The sequence below is a fragment of the Amblyraja radiata genome, chromosome 34 (genome assembly GCF_010909765.2).
Source record: "Amblyraja radiata isolate CabotCenter1 chromosome 34, sAmbRad1.1.pri, whole genome shotgun sequence".
Lineage (NCBI taxonomy): Eukaryota > Metazoa > Chordata > Chondrichthyes > Rajiformes > Rajidae > Amblyraja > Amblyraja radiata.
Genome location: NC_045989.1, coordinates 23,390,890 through 23,405,497, shown reverse-complemented (window position 1 = coordinate 23,405,497; position 14,608 = coordinate 23,390,890). Strand labels below are relative to the sequence as shown.

Here is a 14,608-nt window from a genome sequence, read left to right as displayed (position 1 = left end):
AGTGGCTGATTTGTGTGGTTTCTGGAGTTTAGTGAACTTTATGTCAAAGTTAATTTATTCCTGCTATGTTTCTCTTATGAAGTTGTTTCAGACCAGGGGTATAAGAGTGAGTCATTCTCCCAAATATTTTAACACCCCGCCCTACCCCATCAACGGCTTGCAGAAGAGTAAATCATTATTTGAGATTTGACGAGATCCGGTGATGGTTTGTGTCTAGTGTAAAATTATCTCCGTGTTTTCCAAAAGGGTATCTGTAGCTGGTGGGGAATCCTTCCAGCCCCAGGCCTTTGTCTTGGCCGAGTTGAGAGGGGATTGTGTGTGAGTCGTGTGAAAAGGACGGCCAGGGTCGCTTCAGATCGATTTTTATTTGTCCCCTCTGTCTTTTCGGATCAGCGCCCTTCAATGGACACATAGGCGCTCTTTCAAGAGAAAAATCTTGTGCAACATTTCTGGCCTGATTGCAGCTCACCCTCCGGATTCTGGGGTTGGAATCTGCTGCAATTAAACCATTAAGTACATGTGCACTTCCAAATCTTGCCAGTATTAGCCGCTCCACCACTTTTCCACACAGCCACTTCCAATGGCACAATAGATATCTCAAGCCACTCATCACATAGCCATTTCTGCTGGACATTATTATATACCTATAGCATATACGGACAGCACAGTGCTTTTAAAAACCAATATTAGTGTGTTCAGAGGATGAAAGTTATAAGTAAAATTGTCAAACGAAGGGGAACAATTTAAAGTATATTGAATATAAATCTTATCGTCAATATGGAACACTGGTTTAATTGTTGATAATATGACCACTGCTTATTTTAAAGGTGTTTCCTGTCTCTAGACCTAACTGTGTTAAATGTGTGTAACACTGAATTTTTTCTTTGGCTTGAGGTTAGATTGTGATAAGGCCAATTAATACGAGAAACGTATTTTTTTCTTTAATACGAAGCTAGAACGTATTTCATTTAACCAAAACGGTTCGTTTGAGCCAAAAATAATGTTAAATATATTGAGTTTATACTTTAATTTTAAAAAAAGTCACCAGCGACTGAATGTATGGAATTAGGCGCAACATGTAAAACATTCAATAATATAAGGTAGTTGCCAATGAGAGAACACACCAGGGCTGTTTGACAATGAAAAACAACATTAACAGCGCTGCAGTGGATATGAAATAATGTCTCTTTAATTCCTAAGATGATTTTCAACAGTCAAAATTATGACAGATGTGCGAACTTTATTCAATAGCGAAATTTTCAATGGTGAAAAATTACCTTTGGTAAATAAACAATTTTAATAGCCAAATGCAGCATTGGCAGAAATAAACTCTACACGATTTTATTTACTGGCCAATGCATAGTCCTTGGAGCGCAGGACACCACTAAAACTGGGATCATTACCAATAGGTACTTGGAGAAAGCTAATAGGTAGTAATGTGTAGTGTCGCTTTGATAAGATGCACACATTTTTTTCATGAATGGAAAGTTGATGATAACAAGGCAAACGGTTTATGATATATCGTGCCGCACTGAAGGTTTATTGGCGTGACTCAGGGGTTGAGGCGAGAAGAAATTAATGTTAACCGAGGAACTGAAAGAAAGAACAAGGCTTGAAAGGTACACCGTGGAGAAGAGTAGACAATGGCTGTCTACAGATTACAACATGCCGCCTATTGGGTCTTGTATCGATTGGGAGGGATGCTGAAGATGTCACCACACTAAATATTTACTGATCACACACAAATAACACGGGCATATCGATTGTTTTTCGCTGGTGAGAACGGAGCAAAGGGGTAAATCATTGTGTGTAAAGAGAGGTTTTAAAAGGCATGTTTCAGATGTGGGGATATCAGGATAAAAAGAGGTGCGGAAATCAATAGACACTGATTATGAAGCGATTCTTGACTGTGGGGGTGAGGTGGAGGACCAGGGATAACACTAAGATTGCATTATAAAATTATGGAAAGGCAGGAAAGAGATGGCGAGGGACGTCTGAGACGTCCATGGAAGATTCGGGGATTTGAACATCTAACTCGTTTGCCTTGAATGCTGTTACTAATTGCACGATCCATTATACACAGCCCTATATGAATACAGTATATCCATACATTCCAATGCATTCCACGGATAAATACGAAGTGTCACAACATTGATGTAAACATAAACACTTTAGAAAAAAACCCCGACATGACTGCTGAAGCAAATCCAGACAACATTTTAAGCAAATTGAGACTCCGTCTATATTTAGCTGTAAAGCTGTATAGAACCAAAAAGGCAAACTGCATCCCGAGGTATCTGGGAAAGTCTAATTAGCGATTTGCAGAGTGTCATCTCCTGTTTTGCACTCCCTGGAGATGAAGTGCGAGCTGCAGGTGGAAGATGATGATGGTGTGTGCGTTTTGTGTGAGAGGAAAAATGCATTTCCTCTCACCTTCCAGCGAGCAGTCCCGCGCCAAGGCTAGGATAGGCACCTCTGACCCCGGGCCTCACGCTGCTGCCCCGATTAACCCATCCAGGCCCAAGATATAACAAAGATTAACCAGGCTAATGAACACGCTAAAAATAAACTGATCGAGTTTGAAGGCTGGGCGGAAAGATTTAGAGTAAGCGAGAATGTAGCTAGAATCTGATTGATGTTTAACTGGATGCCTGATAGAGAACCAGTGGTGGTCTCTCATCATCTTCTTCTTTGAGGTATGGTTTATTGGGAAAATATAGGATTAACTGATATGTTTTAAACTGAAGGATCATATTGCATTTGGAGTTTCGGTCATAGTTTATTATGCACGAGCTCAAGTGAACTCCCAAGTTGTTAAAGTTATTAAGTTTTTACTGCGTTATTTTTGCAACAACTAAATTCACAAGAAACCCTCCTCTCTCTTGCACCCCCAACACCCCCCCCCCCCCTCGTCTCCCCACGATTTATTGTACTTCATTTCCAGAGTCCACTTTTTATTTTAAAGAAACCTCCCCACCATACATAGCAATATATATATATATATATATATATATATATATATATTATTGGTAATATTTGGCGATTGTTCTTAATTCAATTCCATACCGAACGTATAAATGTAGCCGAACACACACACACACACGGCGCATTTTACGTTGCACAATAAATGATGTTGAAAGGTAGCAGGGGAATGTGATCGATACATAAAGGCACTAGAAACAAACAGTAAACAAGGGCTGTCAGCGGGGATTGTCAGAAAAATGATTTGCGGCAGAGGAAAGTGAGAGTTTGGTTAACAAAGTGATATCTATTCTGAGGACTGAGCATAGGGTTTGGGTACAGAAGATAACATTTGTATATTTGTGTAGTGAGTGCCTATCCAGACTATTCACATCTTGACAATGGTAATCAACATAGTAAACTTTAAAAAAAAAAACTCCTGCTAAACCTTTTCTTTAACTTTCCTAGTTGCTTCTAAACTACTGCAGACACGATTTGTGTTACCGATGTAAACCAATTTGTCACTGTCCACTTTAATTATTGGGGAAACGCCATGTTTCTACAGTGTTTTTGCTCTTAATGTATTGGTATGGGTTTTACGTGTATCCCCGGATAGCTGTGCGCCGGGCAACTTTATCTCTCGACATCTCTCTCAGTCATCTCTCATGCAACTTTCCCCCCTCCCAAACCCACAAAACCCAAAATTGTATTAATCGAGAATTCAGATCTCAGTGAAGTATTAAATAAGTCATCAGTCTCTCGTTTGCCCCAGCTCCCCACTTTCCACACAACTACTAATAATGGTGCAATGAATATATCCCTCCCATTCATTACTCAATCAGTGGGACTTTCTCCCCTTGCCTGCATCACTTTTCATCTCATTGATAACTCAGTCTTCCATTGTCCATCCCAAGACACGGTTTCGCCATTCTTCCATTGCTGCTTGTGTTAAATCTGAACCCAAATGCTGGTCTCTTCCTTTAAATTCTGTTTTACTAATCTGAAAGATCTTGGACAATGTGCATTTATTTTTAACCCAATAACCACATTGTTTATATAAGGTGTAGTGGTCGTTCACACCTGATATCTGCTTTGAATTTCTTCAAAATCACTGTAGTTTTAACTGTCATTCGACTTGGATGCTTTAACTTTTACGTTTCTCGCGTGTGTGTATGTTTGTGTGGGTTTTTTTTTTTTTTGCATTCCTTCCATAAACACTTTGTTGTTCATTTAAAGGTGCAGGTTAGACCCTCTCCTCCCCACCCCCCTCACCTTCCCTATCTGTCTCTCTGCCCCCAGGGCCAATCTGAGTACACGGAGCCAGTAGATTGCTTTCAGAGGTTTGGCTCAGCAATGATGGATTGCCGTGTCAATTTAACCGGCGAAGGATTAATTTGTTTCAATGATTTCTCTTTAGGCAGAACGCCAGGATTTTTCTATCTCTTCCTTTCCCCTTCCCTCTTCTCTTCACAACCAAAGTGGATGTAGTTTGTTAGGGTGATAATAGTGAGAGATAAGTCTGACTGCCGTGCCGTGACATTGCAATAGGGTTGCTCGCCGATTCCCTGTCTAGAATGACTGCTATCCGGTTACAACGTGAAGACTCGCATTTATTGTGTGTTTGATGCTATTTTTCATAATTCAGAGCTAAGCAGTTCTCATAACACCAATTAACACAGCAGAGACAAGATCAGTCATTTTACAGTTTTGTATTTCATTCTGTATTTCCAAAATATCCTAAGCCCCAGAAAGGATCCCAGACCCACCTCACTGCACAGTTTGAGCCAGCGGAACAACGTGCTGGTGAATGCAACTCTCTTTTTCTCTCTCTAAGGAAGACCCAGTTTTGCTCTTTGGAAGAAGATAATGGCTGAAGTTTTCGGTCACCTTCCATTCACCAGTTCTCGGTAAACCCAGAACCGCGACTCTCCCCACCTCCTTCATACTCCAAAGACAACTTGATCCAAACGCCTGGAATTGGATTGTCGAAATGTTCCCATCTCCATATTTATTACAATTGATGCGATTTATTACATTGCTCTCCAGTTAAATGGTAACTAATTATCGACATCATAACACCTCATAATGACTTTTGCTTGTTTTTTTGTTGTTGCATTTTCTACAATTATGTTCACATCGGCTCCCCAATCCTTAGTGACTGGCCCTCTATGATTGTAATTTATATTAACATAAGAAAAAAAATTATTCCGGGTGAGATAGAATGGTAGCACTGACCACTTCGAACAGAATAGGTTTTGGATTCGATTGCATGTGTCATCTCTTCCGAGTTGTTCAAAATAACCAGTCTGGGGTAGAATCTCCCTTCTATCCTGGATGACAATTTAGATGTTAGTGCATCACATGGCGCAAATAGCTATGGACTCCTATCGAAAACTTGCTGAAGAAGATTAATAGGACTCGTCAGAGCTATGAAAGCACAGCTTTGCAGTAAATTTATGCTCCAGGAAGATAAATTGCTGATGAAGATTTTAGTTATCAAACATCTCAAGTCCTCAGATACTGGATTTAATTAGTATTTTTTTTTCTCTCTCTCCCCAAAATCAGAAATTATGTTATGCACGAATCAGTTTCCTTAGATAATTAAAAAGTGTATTTTTCAACGTGGATCCATTTGGCTTTTTTAATTTCAGGCAAACTTTGCAGTTATGTCTAAAGGACAAACAGCGCTGCCTTATTTGAAATATTATGCTTACCCTCTAATTCTTAGCGAACATTATTCAAATCGCTGATTTATGATCAATAGCAGCCGACAGGAATGCGTGTACAGTATAACTACTTTCCTTCTTCAGTGATGGAAATCGCTGTAAGAGGAAAGTATAACATATCCTTCATGGCAAGAGTATAGGGACCACAATAAAAAGCCGGCGGTGAAGTGGGAAGCAGAATAACAAGTCTACTTATGCAATGTAGTAATCGATGTTTCACAGAACTGGCTGTCACCTTCCTCGCATCTCCTGTGAACCTATTTTTCTCCTCGGTATCTCTCTCAGAACTTGCAGCCCAGTTCCCGATCACGTTTCCCCCACTTGGAGCAGTTTGATATTTCAAAGTAATTAGAATTGTTTCGTGATTGCCGCCTGATATTTAAGCGAGCTGGGGTTTGGGGCGTTTGAGAAAGGGGAGGCTGGGAGCTGAAGACACTTGACGAATATATCGCCCGGCGGGAAGATAAAAGAAAAGTTACTTTAATGTAGCTGCGCTGTGAATTTTGTGAACAGTTATTGATTCACTGACAGGCAGTAAATTTGCTGTGTTGGAAACTGCTGTTTTCAGCTCAGTATTTTCGACCCTTCAATTTAGAGTCAAACTCCATAACTTGTGTTTTAACATGTGTAGAGATGTGGGAACAAGGACAACAGACAAAGTTGTTTTTTCACGCACGGTTGTACCTCAAAACATATCCCTTGCAATTCAGCATCTCCAAACTTAGATTGTGAAAAGGAAGGGGGGAAATAGGAGATCTTTGCAATATCAATTTCAATAGAAAATGTGATTTATATCTCGGTGCGTGAGTTTTATTTCTTAACAGAATGTTTTTAATAAATACTATATCTGTGGCTGTAAAACTGGCACACAATATTATGTAACAGAGAAGGTGATTTAACAGTACATTTATTCATAATGGTGAAATCCGATACTTCATTGCGGACTGAGCCTTGTATGCGATGGTTCATTTTGACTATGCCTCGTTGAACCTCGAAACACATATCCTTTTCGCTGCTAATAAACTCGCAAATTGTCAAATCTGTTTTGACCAAGACCTGCGGGAAGTGTAAGAAATTGAAGCAGGCCATTCGGCCCTTCTGTGGATGCCTTACTATTCAATAAGACCAGGGCTGGTCTTTTACCTCAGCGGCGCTTTCCTGCATCAACCCCATTGCCCTTATTACTTAAAAAAAAATCTGTCATTTTAATATATGTGTGCTAAGAATATTTCAGTCATTAAAATAGTTTAACATATTATGCCTACACCTTCAATAGACCATACCACATCTACTATTGAATTAAATAGGACAGAAAATGTTAATAGTTTATCAATATGTATGTGTGGCATAATTATGACATGCCTATATTTTAGTAGGGGGAGGAAGGAACCTATTTGGGTTTTAAGGCTGCTGTTGTCATCATTTATCATATAAATACACAAGAATGGAAAATGTGGATGCAAAGAGTGAAATGCCCTGTTAAATTATTGGATATAAATGATTGTTCCCTCAGTCAAGATGTTACACATGGAGTCTAGCACCAGGTGCAATGCCATAGCTCAGAGTTTAGATCATGAGTGTGAGGCCAAATGAGTCACTAAAACCAAGAAAACCTCTCTGCGTGTGTTTTGTGCAACTCCATTGGAAGAATAGGCAAATTGATGGTCCCAATTGTGTAGGAAGGAACTGCAGATGCTGGTTTAAACCGAAGATAGACACATTAAAGCTGGAGTAACTCAGCAGGTCAGGCAGCATCTCTGGAGAGAAGGAATAGGGTGACGTTTCGGGTCAAGACCCTTCATCTGAAGAATCTTTGATTGTCTCAATTACATTGCAATGAACTACAATGCTGTGGGATGACTGAATCTCCCACAAAATAACAATTTTGCATTCAAATTAACCATTTGAAAAACATCTTCTCAGGATTTTGTTCTTGAGAAAAAAAGCATCTTCCATTCTAGTTTATGTAATGTCTGGTGGAAATGTCAACTTAAATTTCCTAAAACGCCCATAGATTTTAATTAATTTAATCAAGATAGATGGCGTCTGTAATTAAAATCTATTATTAAAATATTATTGTTGATATTAGTAATAATATAATAATATTATCAATGGAATTAATAATAATAATAATAATAATACTAATAATAATAATATTAGTAAAAACAATAAAATGTATTCTTATCATTCTAAGTGTTTATTCTGTCCAATATCAGATTACCTGATCAACTTCAGTCAGTTTGGATACAATACCAAAATTGTTCATACTCTTATGCAGAACATTAGAGGGCATTTCACCTGTGTGAAAAAGTCTTTCCATTCTCATTTAGGCAACGTGGGGGCAATGTCAATGTGTCACCAGAGGCCATAGATTTAATCAATTGTCCTTTTGAATTGTTAAATTTCAGTTTGAAAATTTCACTCATGGGATTATTATTCTATCGGGTGTTTTTTTTTTAACATTTGAAAGACACATGGTTAACCATAGAAACTGTTACAGCAATGCTAAATTTCATGTGGTTTTATATGTTTGTATTCATAGATCAAACGACAGACAGAATGCATTCCTGACCCTGTTTCATTGCATGCATCTGCAAAATCTATGAACATTAAATGTCCAGTAGAATTTCCCACGTGCATTAGTGGATGAAATAACAGGTTGGTTTACAATTAACTTTCAACCACAAGGCGAGTATTTAATTAAAAGTCAAACATGCAATTATTTAATAAGTTCTGAAATAATTATATTGCTTGTAAAATTGTGTTTTTGATAATCTGCATTGGTGCAGGGTATAAGTTTCAAGAATAGTTGATATTTCAAGCAAGCATATTGTGCTTCAAATCCAAATAATAATGTTTCTAAACTATGTGCAGATCATGTAATGGAAAAATACAATTTGATGTATTTAATTACGACTTGAACCCACGGCTAAATGTTTGAATTAATGGCACTAGTAGCATTTTCCATTGAAATACAATTAAAATATATTGAGTGTCGGAAGGAACTGCGGATGCTGGTTTAAACCGAAGATTGACGCAAAAAGCAGGAGTAACTCAACGGGTCAGAGAGCATCTCTGGAGAAAAGGAATGGGTGACGTTTCGGGTCGAGACCCTTCTACAGCCTGAGAGTCAGGGAAAAGCCAACAAGAGATATAGACGGTATCTGTATTAATTTTTGAACATAAATGCACCTTTGCGAAATCATAACATTCGGGCAATATTATCGAACCTGAGTCCAGGAATATATGTGGAGTACCAAGTTTATTTCACGTCACCTCTAATCATAATTTTGTAACATTTTGATTCAGTTTGCACTTCTTACGGTTTGCAATTCTGAACTCATAAAGATGAGCCCAAGTGTAATCAGACAACTCCTCGTGAGCAGTTCTGCTGAAGCCTCATCAGGAACAAAGCTAAGTGAAAAGATGTCAGTTGATATTTCATTGAAAGAACATTCCTGCTCATGCTATAATCAGTAATTAAAATGATGGTTTATACACACCTTGCTTCTGCAGAGATCTCACGGGTAAAGGGTATATTCAACATTTCAAAAGCTACTTAGAAACCCATCTGATTTCGCTCTTCAATATAAACTAACAAAAATGATTTGCCTTGAATAATTATGTAAAACATCGCAGTAGCTTTATTATAGAACAGTTTGAGTCCGTTGCTATCTCTTTCTATAGATCAATGAAAACCTGTTTAAATCCTTAGTGAATACACAGTAAGAAATTCAATACATTCTCATATATCTTGGCATATTTTGCAATGTAAATAGATGCCATCACTATCGGGGAAAGAAGCAGTAAATATCAAAGAAAATACTTGACGTTTTAAACACAAACCACATTTTAAGTGTTCAACATTGACTTCAATCCAGCTGGATCTGATGCTTCATTTTACCAGATGCTCCAGTATATGTTTCTGGGGCTTTGCCTTATCCTCCAGTTTGTTTAGCATATGGACTTTGTTGCCATTCATCTTTTTTGTACTCTTTAAACAACTTGGAATCATCAGATTACATGTTCCAGACATATTGGATTTTACAGTGTCCATCAGCCTACTGTAATGGCCATCACATCCAACATTGGCCATGGCACAGTGAGAGGTCCCTTGGAAGTGTCAGAAATGTTGCCAAGTAATTTTCAACGAATAGTGAAAGGCCTGGATAGAGTGGATGTTGAGCAGATGTTTCCACCAGTGGAAGAGTCTAGGACCAGAGGGCACAGCCTCGGAATAAAAGGATGTACTTTTAGAAAGTAGATGAGGAGGAATTTCTATAGTCAGAGGATCGTGAATCTGTGGAATTCATTGCCATAGACAGCTGCGGAGGCCAAGTCATTGTGTATTTTTAAAGCGGAGATTGACAGATTCTTGACTAGTAAGCGTGTCAAAAGTTATGGGGAGAAGGCAGGAGAATGGGGTTGAGAGGGGATGATAGATCAGCCATGATTGAATGGCAGAAGAGACTCAATGGGCCGAATGGCCTAATTCTGCTCCTATGGATTATGGGTTTCGGTGTCACACAATATTAGTTCTTGAAATAGTTCTCTAACTATGGGCCCAATGTCATTTGCTGCTTTCCGTCTGTCAATTAAAAATTGTGTTTTTGATAATCTGCAAAGGTGCAGGATATATATTTCAAGAATAGATGATATTTCAAGCAAGCAGACTGTGCTTCAAATCCAAATAATACTGTTTCTTAACTATGTACAGATCATATAATGGCAAAATACAATTTGACATCTTTAATTATGACTTGAATCCATGGCTAAATGTTTGAATTGATGTCATTAGTAACATTCAAGACAATGTTATGTGTCCTTTAGTTTATTTATCAGCATCTGCAAATCTTTGTTTCTACATTTTGTCAGCTCCACTGCAAACATTCCTCAAGCTATGCCTACTTTGAAGAAGTTCTCTCCCCCCCCCCCCCCTCTTGGACTGGAGTTTGGTGAGACCCTCTCTCATTGCTTCTCTGCTCTCATTCCTGCTTCTCTCCAGCTCCACGGACATGTTGTAGCCAGGTCTCACCACCACAGACAATCCACAACTCTTCAGACTGAGCCTGAAGAAGGGTCTGGACCTGAAACATCACCTCTTCCTTTTCTCCAGAGATGCTGCCTGTCCCGCAGAGTTACTCCAGCACTCTGTGTCTATCCACAACTCTTCAGACCTCTCTCGCTCCTTCATTCAATTCTTGTCTGTGGTCTTTGCTCCAACCAATCAATCCTCCCTCGCCTGTGTCCTCCCTTACCAGCCACTCTTCCCTTTTCCAGCTTTCTTCTCCCCCTTGCCCCAAAATATCAGTCTGAAGAAGGCTCTTGACCCGAAACGTCGCCTATCCATATTCCCCAGTGATGCTGCCTGACCTGCTGATTACTCCAGCACTTTGTGTTCTTCTGTGTATTAATCCGCTTCTGCAATTCTTTGTCTTTATTATATGCTTTCCTACAGTCTTCTGAATCACCTGCCCTGATGAATTTAGCAGGATATTTCCTTTTTACGGTGTTTTAATTTGACCACACCATTCGATTACCATGCAAAACAGGAAATATAGAACTGATAATAACAAACCTTGTATTGTGGATCCATGGCCATAGAAATCAGACTCAACTTACATTTGGGCAGATCCCTTTCCTGAAACAAGTGCTTGCACTCCTTGGCTGTTCATGTGTATCTGGGCCTGATTTTGGAGCCCATATCAAAGGTGCATCAGACTGGTAGAATTGGTCCACAAAATCTGGATGGTATCAAAGTTTTGTGCAAGATAGTCCTGGAATATTCATGACAAATCTTATTAAAAGGCCAATGTTAAAGGGTTGGGAGTGGAGAGACAGGTTGTTGGAGCTTTGCCATCTATGAATGTTAACGCCTTTTCAAGTCAAGTGAAGTCGTCACTTTTATTTCTATAGCGCATCGTTGACCAAAGTGCTTTACATTGGTGGAGGTACTAACGTTATACAACAGTGGTTCATGGATTAAGTACACACATAAATACAGACATATAGCCCTCCCTCAGAGGACGTCAAGAAAGGCTTGAGAGTAAAGATGAGTTTTGATGGGAAGAGGGAGGCTGTTCCCTTTGAATGTTTCTGAAGAAGGGTCCTGACCTGAAAGGTCACCTGTGCATTCCCTTCGAAGATGCTTTGAAGATTCCCATCGAAGACGCTGCCTGGCCCGCTGAGTTCCTCCATCACTTTGTGTTTTGATCAAGATTCCAGCAGCAGCAGTTTCTTGTGCCTCCATTTTGTTGCTCTACTGCAAAAGAGTAGTGCAACTTTGACAAAGTTCTCCTCCTCTCTTCGAAGAGAGTTATGTCATAGAGAGTCACACTGTATGGAAACAGGCCCTGTTCTTCGAAACCCTCTCTCACAGTTTCCCTTCTAAGTTTCCCACTGCTCTTCTGCTGTTCAACCACGTTCTGACATCACTGAAGAAGGGTTCCAACCTGAAATGGTGTCACTTCAATCCCTGCCTGATCTCTGAATTCCTCCAGCAATTAGTGTTTTGATGTATTAAATATTATTGCAATTGAATTAAATAATTAGAAATACCATCAACTATCAAATATCTAAACTAAATATTTGGAGCACATAAAATTACTTGAAACTAATAGGGAATATTAAATTAAAACAAAGTAACGAAAATAGATTCTAACTTTTATTTTTCTTATCTGCTGAACAACAGATCTGGAATCCCCATTCAAATCATTGGAGCATCAGATCTTGCAAAGGGTCTGAGAATGCGGACCCCAGTGAAAATCTCGGCAAGATAGTGGCCGGCCAAAGGGGCACGATAAACAGATAAATATGGGGGGTTAGGAGAGGGGAAGTCAGTGGAGGGTAGAACCAAAAAGAATCTGTCAGTCCTACTCGTGCATAAGCTTTGTTTGAATAGATGAATGCAGAGGTTTTCTTCAGTGTTGTAGGTCACAGCCAGCAAGACTTGGCCCATTGATTTTACAACAATAGCAACAGCAACGTGCACTTATGTAGCGTGTTCATAGCTGAAGCTGAAGACATTTCCAAGGCACTTGAGGGGAATTTATTAGAAATCCAACCAAAAAAACCTACTAGGTAACTAGAAACATATTCATCAAGCAAGATTGCAAGGAGGTGGAGAAAGAGAGATCCAGGGGGAGAAAATTGGAGTCTTGAACGTAGACAACTAAATGCTGGCCGGCCAAGTGTGGAATAAAAGAAAATGGAGGAACGCAGAGATTGGGGGAAAATTAAGTGGGATAATTAGATAAACAGAACTTTCATTGATCGGTATGTAGTTGGTAATGAGAAGAAAGGTAAGCTTACCTTAGCTTTGTTTAGAAATACAGCATGGAAACCAGCCCTTCAGCTCACCGAGTCGATGCCAACCATCCAAACACCCGTTCAAACTAGTTATATGTCCTCCACACTAGGGACAGGTTACAGAAGCCGAATAACCTTGGCATGACCACTAACTAAACAATAGTTTAGACAAACAGAAATCCTACCATCTCTTAATTTCAAACATTGAAAACTTTTTCAGAAACTCAAATTGTCAAAAGAACAACATCTATGTACTTTCAAAATAGCTTAGAGAGATCTGCCATATATGGCAAACATATTGATACACGCCCAATACATTTAATATGCAGCACTATTTCCTAATATTTCCTATTATGATGAAAATATGGATTATTTTCTTATCCACATATCTAGCAAGAAATTACTTCAGAGTTTCAGGAGTCAAGAGTGTACTGTCATGTGTACCGACAATAACATTCTTATTTGCTGCTGTGTAACAGGTCTATTCATGCAATACACACAGATAATAGATAATAAACAAAAAAAGTCAATAAATTAATAACCGTAATACTAGTACAACAAGAAAAAACAAAGTCCAGAGTGCAACTAAAGACAGTCCATAGACATTCATAGTTGCTGAGGTTGGTGTTGTGTGGTGTTCAAGAGCCTGATAGTTCTTGGAAAGAAGCCGTTCTTGAACCTGGAGGTCATAGTTTTCAGGCTCCTGTACCTTCTTCTCGATGGCAGGAGTGAAATGTGAGTGTGGCCAGGCTAGTGTGGGTTTTTGATGATATTGGTTGCCTTTATGAGGTAGTGCCTCCTGTACATCCCTCTGAAGGTAGGGATATCAGTATCTGTGATGTGGCTGGGCAATGTCTATCACTGTCTGCAATCTCCTTCATTCCAGGGCATTCATGCTGTTGAACTATGTTGTGATACAATTAGCCCATAACCAATTTCAACAATTGTGTATAGTTGAGTTTAGTTTATTGTCATATGTACCAAGATACAGTGAAAAGCTTTTTTTGCATGCTAACCAGTCATATATGATTACCATCAAGCCATCCACGGTGTACAGATACATGATAAAGGGAATAACATGAGTAACTTCAGTTCCACTGGAGTTAACCTTGCATTGGTTTTAGTACATTATCATTAAATGCCCAACTCCATTTTGCCAGAATTAGAGTAGTCATAGAAAACTATGAGGGAAACTAAAGTACAAGGCATTATTTACGTTAGTTCTTTTCTGTGTTGTCAGATAACTGCTGCAATCTTCAAACAACAAAGAGAGAGAATAAACATCACCTAACCATCTTGCCTTTAAGCAATTAAATTTTCATATGCAATTGTCTACATGACTGAGATTTCTCAGAGAAAAATGCAATGTGCTAATATATTGAGTCTGAAGGGTTTGTTTGGTGAATGTTCCAGACAATTTGAGTTCTAACACAAACAAACTAATTTGATTGTTTAAGGGTATTAGATGCTGGCTTATTTAAACCTCCTGCAGTTCTTCCACATTACGAGCTTCAGTTTCTTTTGTAGCTCAGAACTTTCAAGTTTCGTCAGATGTGTATTGTATTGTGGAACTGCTATCAAAATATTTTGTTAACAAAGGCTTCACAATATGC

General features: G+C 38.9%; 2 long non-coding RNA genes across 3 annotated transcripts in view; one reads left to right on the top strand and one right to left on the bottom strand.

The window, feature by feature from the left end:
* The window catches only part of LOC116991682, a 1,144,705-nt gene that overhangs the window by 419,083 nt on the left and 711,014 nt on the right, over nt 1-14,608 (bottom strand). The gene's annotated exons all lie outside the window — the stretch shown is intronic.
* The window catches only part of LOC116991679, a 38,463-nt gene that overhangs the window by 2,203 nt on the left and 21,652 nt on the right, over nt 1-14,608 (top strand). For both annotated transcript variants that reach the window (XR_004416868.1, XR_004416867.1), the window contains exon 2: nt 8,230-8,345. This is a non-coding gene — a long non-coding RNA (uncharacterized LOC116991679). The remainder of the gene's footprint in view (nt 1-8,229; nt 8,346-14,608) is intronic.